The sequence below is a fragment of the Schistocerca serialis genome, chromosome 4 (assembly GCF_023864345.2).
Source record: "Schistocerca serialis cubense isolate TAMUIC-IGC-003099 chromosome 4, iqSchSeri2.2, whole genome shotgun sequence".
NCBI classification, from domain to species: Eukaryota; Metazoa; Arthropoda; class Insecta; order Orthoptera; family Acrididae; genus Schistocerca; species Schistocerca serialis.
This window is the reverse complement of record NC_064641.1, coordinates 414,098,111-414,105,610: the sequence shown is the minus strand read 5'-3', so window position 1 is coordinate 414,105,610 and position 7,500 is coordinate 414,098,111. Positions and strand designations below refer to the sequence as shown.

At 49.4% G+C, this 7,500-nt stretch overlaps 1 pseudogene; it reads right to left on the bottom strand.

The window, feature by feature from the left end:
- Positions 1-5,374: 5,374 nt before the first annotated feature.
- Positions 5,375-7,500, bottom strand: part of LOC126475657 (large subunit ribosomal RNA) — a 2,993-nt pseudogene continuing 867 nt past the window's right edge.

The following is a 7,500-nucleotide window of genomic DNA, read 5'->3' as shown; positions in this document are numbered from 1 at the left end:
GATGCTTCCTGCTGCAGGGAGTGCAGCAACGGCTCCATATTTATGTCCCAAAATATGGGGCCGCAAACTGATCCCTGTGGACATCCTTTAGAGATGTTCTTAGTCACAACCGCATTCGGAGACGTCATCTGTACCACCCGGTCTCTACAGTAGCTCTTGAAACATTTGTATAGTGCTGCCGGACACTGCATTTCCTGCAAGCAGGTAAACAGCGCCGGCCACCACAAATTATCAAACGCCCCTGAGATGTCCACCATTACTCCTAGAACATATGTACAGGTCGACGAGCTGACAAGTTCGGCCGCCGTGTTGATCGCGTCCTCCGTCGATTTTCCACGGCGGAATCCGAACTGCCACTCGTGCATCCCTGCCATTTCTCGATGACCGGTCAGTCTCGCACAGAGCAATTTTTCTAGGGCTTTGCCCATGGTATCTAGCAGACATATTGGCCTATATGCTTTACATTCCATTGGATCCTTATCTGGCTTCCTAAGTATTATTACTTCCGCTCTTTTCCATCTTAGTGGAAAAGTGCCTCTTTCCAAACATTTATTGTAAAGACTTGCCAATTTTGGAGCTATTTTTTCTTTTATTGCCTGAAGAACCTCGACCGTGACCCTGTCGGGTCCGGGAGATTTTCCTCTTTTTAGGTTTGATATCACTTCTACCACCTCCTGCGGTGAGAAGGGGTAGACTATTATGTTGTTATTATATTCTCTTTGTGCTCTCTCTCTTATAGCTGCCTGCTCCGGTGTGTCCTCAGTGGGATCATCATCCGGTAGCAGGGCTTGGAGGAGCACCGTTATTGTCTCTTGTCTTGTTGTGGTCGTTCTGTTTTCATTTGGTATTCTTATAGATGAGAGGACTGTTGGGGCTCTTATTTTTTCCCTTACTAGCTTATAAGGCTTTCCCCAGGGATCCATTGCTAAGTTATTTCTTACAAAATTTTCCCAACTTCTTTTCCTCACTTCTATGATTTCTCTTCTATATCTCTCCCTGTATTGCCTGTATATGTTTAGTCTATATTCTCTATCTTGTGGGTTGAATGTGCGCTGATACCTGCGTCTTGCCCTGCGCGTAGCCTGACGTAGGTCACTTAGTTCTGGAGTCCATGGTGCCGGGTGGACGCTTTGGACTCTGCTTCTCTTTGGTACGACTGCGTCAATTACCTCCTTTACGCTATTAACTATCTGCTCCGCTATCTCATCAATCTCGAGAGCCTCATCCAGCTCCGGCGGGCTATACTCCCGGGAGAGTCTTTCCCAGTCTACTTTTTTGTAGTCATATTCTGAAAGCCATTCCTGTGGCACTACCCTCTGTTCTGCTTTTAGTATATATTTAATTACATTGTGATCACTAGTTGTTACATTCTCCAATACCTCCCAATTATCTATTTTGTTGTTAGCCCTATTATTCGCCAGTGTTATATCAATGTTTGTTTTTGCTCCTGCTCTATTTGAATATGTGGGTATATCACTAGGTGTATTTATTACATCTAGATTTAGTTCACTTATTACATCTTCTAATTCTTGACCTTTTTCATCTTGTTCTCCGCTATGCCACAGGAATGACTTTGCATTTGCATCCATTGCAATTATTACTTGATAACCCTGTAATGATCTGCATATTACTTTTAATTGTTCTAAATACATAGTTATAGGTTCTCTGTACTGACAATAAATTGATACCAAATACCATTTTGTGTTAGAAGCTTGTACTTCAATTGTTACAATATGCTCATTTGTGAATTGATTTAATACTATTGTTTTTATATTTCTATTTAGAATCACTATTGCAGACATCGGTCTGTCTCCTTTCATAATTACTTGTGCTGTAGCTATCATTCCTGGGATTTTACCCTCCCGGGAGTACGGTTCTTGCATGCATAATATATCAGCTTTGTGTTCTTCCGCTAATTTACGTAATTCATAGTTTACGTGTGCACTTCTCATTGTATTTATTTGGAGAACTCTGAGATCCATTATGGGTGATATGTATGGAAATGATCTGCTGGCCATTCTTTGTTGGGGTCGAACCCTATTCGGCCGTATGTTGTTACCATTTGCGTATATATGTTATCTAGATTAAATTTTAAACCTCGTCTTTCATATACTTGTTTAACTATTTTTTGTAGTTGTTCATGTTCCGTTGGAATTCCTGCCGCTGCTAACTGAATGCAGTCGACATCCGCCAGAGCTGGATAAGTAATTCTCGAGCCGTTTCTGTGCCCCACTCTCACTAGTTGTCTAAGTGCAGTGGTTAGCAGGCCAGGTTCTTCTAATCTTGCCATCTGTAGAGCGTTCTCGCATATTTTATATGTGTCCTTAGGGTCCATTGCCCTGTATGTGACACGCATGCTTGTCTGATTGCTTTTATCTTGTCTCTGATTTTCTTGATCTCTTTTGGGCGAACTCGGTCGTCCGTCCGTGCCCTCCATCGGCAGTTTCTTTTCATTGTAAACGGACGACCGAGGTCGTCCGTATTTCTTTCCTGTACTGTTCTTTTCTGTGTCTTTGTTCTGTCTCTGTGTTGGTGTGATATGTTGTGTCAGGGGCGCCTCTGGTCTCCCACTTCTGCCCTCCATCGGCATTTCTTTGTTATGGAAAGTGGGCGACCGAGGTCGCCCTTCTGTTTGTACTTGTGCTTCTCTTGTGTTCGTTGTTTGTACTTGTGCATCTACCATATGTAGTGTCTGCACTTGTGCATCCTGCATTATGTTTTGTTTCTTGTCTTGTATCGATGATTCCCGTTGTGTCTTTGGTACCTCTGACTGTCCATCCCTACTTTCCATCTGCATTTTCCTGTCATAAAAAATGGGCGACCGAGGTCGCCCTTGTGTTTGTACTTGTACTTCTTTCGTGTATACAGCTTGTACTTGTGTATCTGTCATTTTTTGTTTTTCTTTTCCTATCCTCTGTATTGTCTCTTGGTGGTATATTTTTGGTTGTGTTGTTCTTTTAATGGGAGTTATAGCAATGCAGTTTTGTGCTGTACATTTTGTGTGTTGTTTATTGTCTTGTGTGTTGTTCTTCGTTCCCTCATTTTCCTGCTGTTTGCCTGTGGTCCCTTTTGCCTCCTGTTCCCTTGCCCCTACTGCTTCCCTGATTTTTATGCCCCTTAGTGTATCCCTTAATTGCTTACTAGGTGATTTGTGCTTCTTTCTTTTTTCTTGGGGTTTACTCTCCATAATCTGTCCTTTGTATTAATCTCCCTAATAAAAGCTGATATGTGGGGCATTCTTTTGAGTTTGGTGCTCTACATTTTCTTTTCCCTCTTCGATTACATGGTATACATGTTTCCGGCCTGTTCTTTTCAGGGCACTCTTTCTTGTTGTGGTTATCTGTTCCACAGTGACCACAGGTGGGGTCACCCCAAGTACAATACTTCTGAACGTGGCCCAGATCCATGCATTTATGGCATCTGGGTACCACACAATAGTCCTTGACCGCCACTGAACTATATTCTACATATATTCTTCCACTTTGTATAAGCTCTTTCCTTAACGTTGGTGAGACTTCAACTACTTGATGGCCCGTATCTCTATCCTTTTTCCCCATCCTAAATTTCGGTCTAAATTCCTTTTTGAAATCTTGTAGGCTCATCTTTTCTTCGAAATTCTGCATGTGAATACATTCTGTTAGTTCTTCTGGTGTTAGTCTGTTCGAAACATCAAATATGGTCATTAATGGCCATCGTTTCTTTGTTTTCTCGCATATTACAGATCTCTGTAGGTCTTTATGCCCCATTATAGTGTTCCTATCCTGCTGTGTGGGGGTTTCCACTATTACTGCATTTTTAGCTATTACTACTTTATTTATTTTAACTTTTGCCTTGGTTGGGTTTATTACTCTCGTAAATATTTCTTTCACTTCTTTCACACTCTGTCCTTCTTTTGGTTTCAGAAATAATGCCACTCCTTGCTTCGCTGTCACTTTTTCTATACTCTCTTTCATGTTTATTTGTGGTTTCTGTGGTCCTCCTGCCACCACTGTGGCATATGTCTTTGTTCTTTCAGTCGTAATTTGTTTGTTTTGCCGTTCCAACTCTTTAATTCTTCCTTCTAGTTGGCTTTGGGCTATTGCCCACAAGGCCAACTTATCCTTTATCTCGTTAATCCTATCATTGCTCATCTTCCCTTTGTCTGTCACTAGTAGCGCGTTTATTTCTTTTAGCCTTTCGGCTGCGCTCTTTATTTCAGTGTCTGCGTTATCATCGCATCGCTCGGAAGTCTCTCTCTCTGTGTTTACCGCCATAATTTCTGAGAGAGACCAAAAAAGTTGAGAGCCCGTCTCTTTCCCCGGACCGGCTCTTCTGGCATGGGGGGAGGCTAAGTGCAGCTCGCTCACCAGTCCCGCCCCTGGACCAAGAGCTTTGTGAGCTGCCGGGTTTAGCGCGCCGTTTCCAGCGCACTAGTCCCCTTCCACGACTGTACCACTGGAGATTTCTCCCGTCCCTCCCCGGCAAATGCCCAGCGCATTCCGGAGAGGCGGATTCACCTCTCGGCCTTCGCCCCCTACTAGGCCGAGTTTCCACCCTAAGGCCTTAGACCCAGCCCTACCCAGGTGCTGGGTCGGTCCCCCAGACTTTCGGGGGTCTGGCCCCATCTAACCTAGCCAGGGACGTGTTACCACGCCCTGGTTTGGCGGAGCATGTCGAAGTCCCCGACATGGCGCTGAGCCTTTGCCGGCTCAGGCCACGATCCCTCCCCAGCGAGTACAGCCGCGGGAAAATCAGGACAGGTGTTGTGTCCTTGTTGACGCAGCTCCCCCTGCGCCATGCACCCTTTGCTTTCACCTTGGGTTGGGGGACTTTTAACGTCGTCCATGACGTGAGGAACTGCAGTGGCCAGACCGCAGGGTTCCGGGATCGTCGTAAGACTTACCCTCATACCCTCGCCCAGCCACCGCGCTCAACTCAAGAGAGACAGTTGTTATGCCTCCCGTAACGCAGCTTCCCCTGCGCCATGCACCCTTTGCTTTCGCTTGGGTTGGGGGCATTTAACGTCCTGCCAGGACGGGAGTTTTACGTCCTACCTTGACACAACGACAACCCACACCTATCAACGCAGCCCGGAAGGTGTTAAAGGAGTCAGTCCGGGTCTTATACGTGGAGTTTGACATCAACGAGACGGTGCGGCACTCAAACCCGAGTTACGTTCCCCGGAGGGTCTCCACACGTACCGGGGGATCATGACCGACCATGTCTCACCCACCGCTTTTGATAATTCACGGTGGGCCAGTGCGGACCAGTGTGGGTTGCACCCAGTTAAGGGCTAGCCTTTTAACGTCATGCATGGACGGCCCTTCCCGTGTTAGCTTCGCCCCATCTTGTGGGGGTACTGAGCGCCAGGGCCACGTCAAGGCCACGGGATAGGACATTACGGTCCCCGCCCCACTCAGCTTCCTCTGAGCCCTGCTGGGACAGCGGGAATCTCGTTAATCCATTCATGCGCGTCACTAATTAGATGACGAGGCATTTGGCTACCTTAAGAGAGTCATAGTTACTCCCGCCGTTTACCCGCGCTTGCTTGAATTTCTTCACGTTGACATTCAGAGCACTGGGCAGAAATCACATTGCGTCAACACCCGCTAGGGCCATCGCAATGCTTTGTTTTAATTAGACAGTCGGATTCCCCCAGTCCGTGCCAGTTCTGAGTTGATCGTTGAATGGCGGCCGAAGAGAATCCGCGCACCCGCGCGCCCCCGGAGGAGCACGCTAAGGCGGACGCGGCCTCGCAGCAAGGAAGATCCGTGGGAGGCCAAGGCACGGGACCGAGCTCGGATCCTGCACGCAGGTTGAAGCACCGGGGCGCGAACGCCGCGCAGGCGCGCGCATCCTGCACCGCCGGCCAGCACGAGGCCGACCAACGGCGAGAGCAGACCACGCCCGCGCTAAACGCCCGCACTTACCGGCACCCCTACGGCACTCACCTCGCCCAGGCCCGGCACGTTAGCGCTGACCCACTTCCCGACCAAGCCCGACACGCCCCGATCCTCAGAGCCAATCCTTATCCCGAAGTTACGGATCCAATTTGCCGACTTCCCTTACCTACATTATTCTATCGACTAGAGGCTCTTCACCTTGGAGACCTGCTGCGGATATGGGTACGAACCGGCGCGACACCTCCACGTGGCCCTCTCCCGGATTTTCAAGGTCCGAGGGGAAGATCGGGACACCGCCGCAACTGCGGTGCTCTTCGCGTTCCAAACCCTATCTCCCTGCTAGAGGATTCCAGGGAACTCGAACGCTCATGCAGAAAAGAAAACTCTTCCCCGATCTCCCGACGGCGTCTCCGGGTCCTTTTGGGTTACCCCGACGAGCATCTCTAAAAGAGGGGCCCGACTTGTATCGGTTCCGCTGCCGGGTTCCGGAATAGGAACCGGATTCCCTTTCGCCCAACGGGGGCCAGCACAAAGTGCATCATGCTATGACGGCCCCCATCAACATCGGATTTCTCCTAGGGCTTAGGATCGACTGACTCGTGTGCAACGGCTGTTCACACGAAACCCTTCTCCGCGTCAGCCCTCCAGGGCCTCGCTGGAGTATTTGCTACTACCACCAAGATCTGCACCGACGGCGGCTCCAGGCAGGCTCACGCCCAGACCCTTCTGCGCCCACCGCCGCGACCCTCCTACTCGTCAGGGCTTCGCGGCCGGCCGCAAGGACCGGCCATGACTGCCAGACTGACGGCCGAGTATAGGCACGACGCTTCAGCGCCATCCATTTTCAGGGCTAGTTGCTTCGGCAGGTGAGTTGTTACACACTCCTTAGCGGATTCCGACTTCCATGGCCACCGTCCTGCTGTCTTAAGCAACCAACGCCTTTCATGGTTTCCCATGAGCGTCGATTCGGGCGCCTTAACTCGGCGTTTGGTTCATCCCACAGCGCCAGTTCTGCTTACCAAAAGTGGCCCACTTGGCACTCCGATCCGAGTCGTTTGCTCGCGGCTTCAGCATATCAAGCAAGCCGGAGATCTCACCCATTTAAAGTTTGAGAATAGGTTGAGGTCGTTTCGGCCCCAAGGCCTCTAATCATTCGCTTTACCGGATGAGACTCGTACGAGCACCAGCTATCCTGAGGGAAACTTCGGAGGGAACCAGCTACTAGATGGTTCGATTAGTCTTTCGCCCCTATACCCAGCTCCGACGATCGATTTGCACGTCAGAATCGCTACGGACCTCCATCAGGGTTTCCCCTGACTTCGTCCTGGCCAGGCATAGTTCACCATCTTTCGGGTCCAACGTGTACGCTCTAGGTGCGCCTCACCTCGCAATGAGGACGAGACGCCCCGGGAGTGCGGAGGCCGCCGCCCCGTGAAGGGCGGGGAAGCCCCATCCTCCCTCGGCCCGCGCAAGGCGAGACCTTCACTTTCATTACGCCTTTAGGTTTCGTACAGCCCAATGACTCGCGCACATGTTAGACTCCTTGGTCCGTGTTTCAAGACGGGTCGTGAAATTGTCCAAAGCTGAAGCGCCGCTGACGGGAGCGATTATTCCGCCC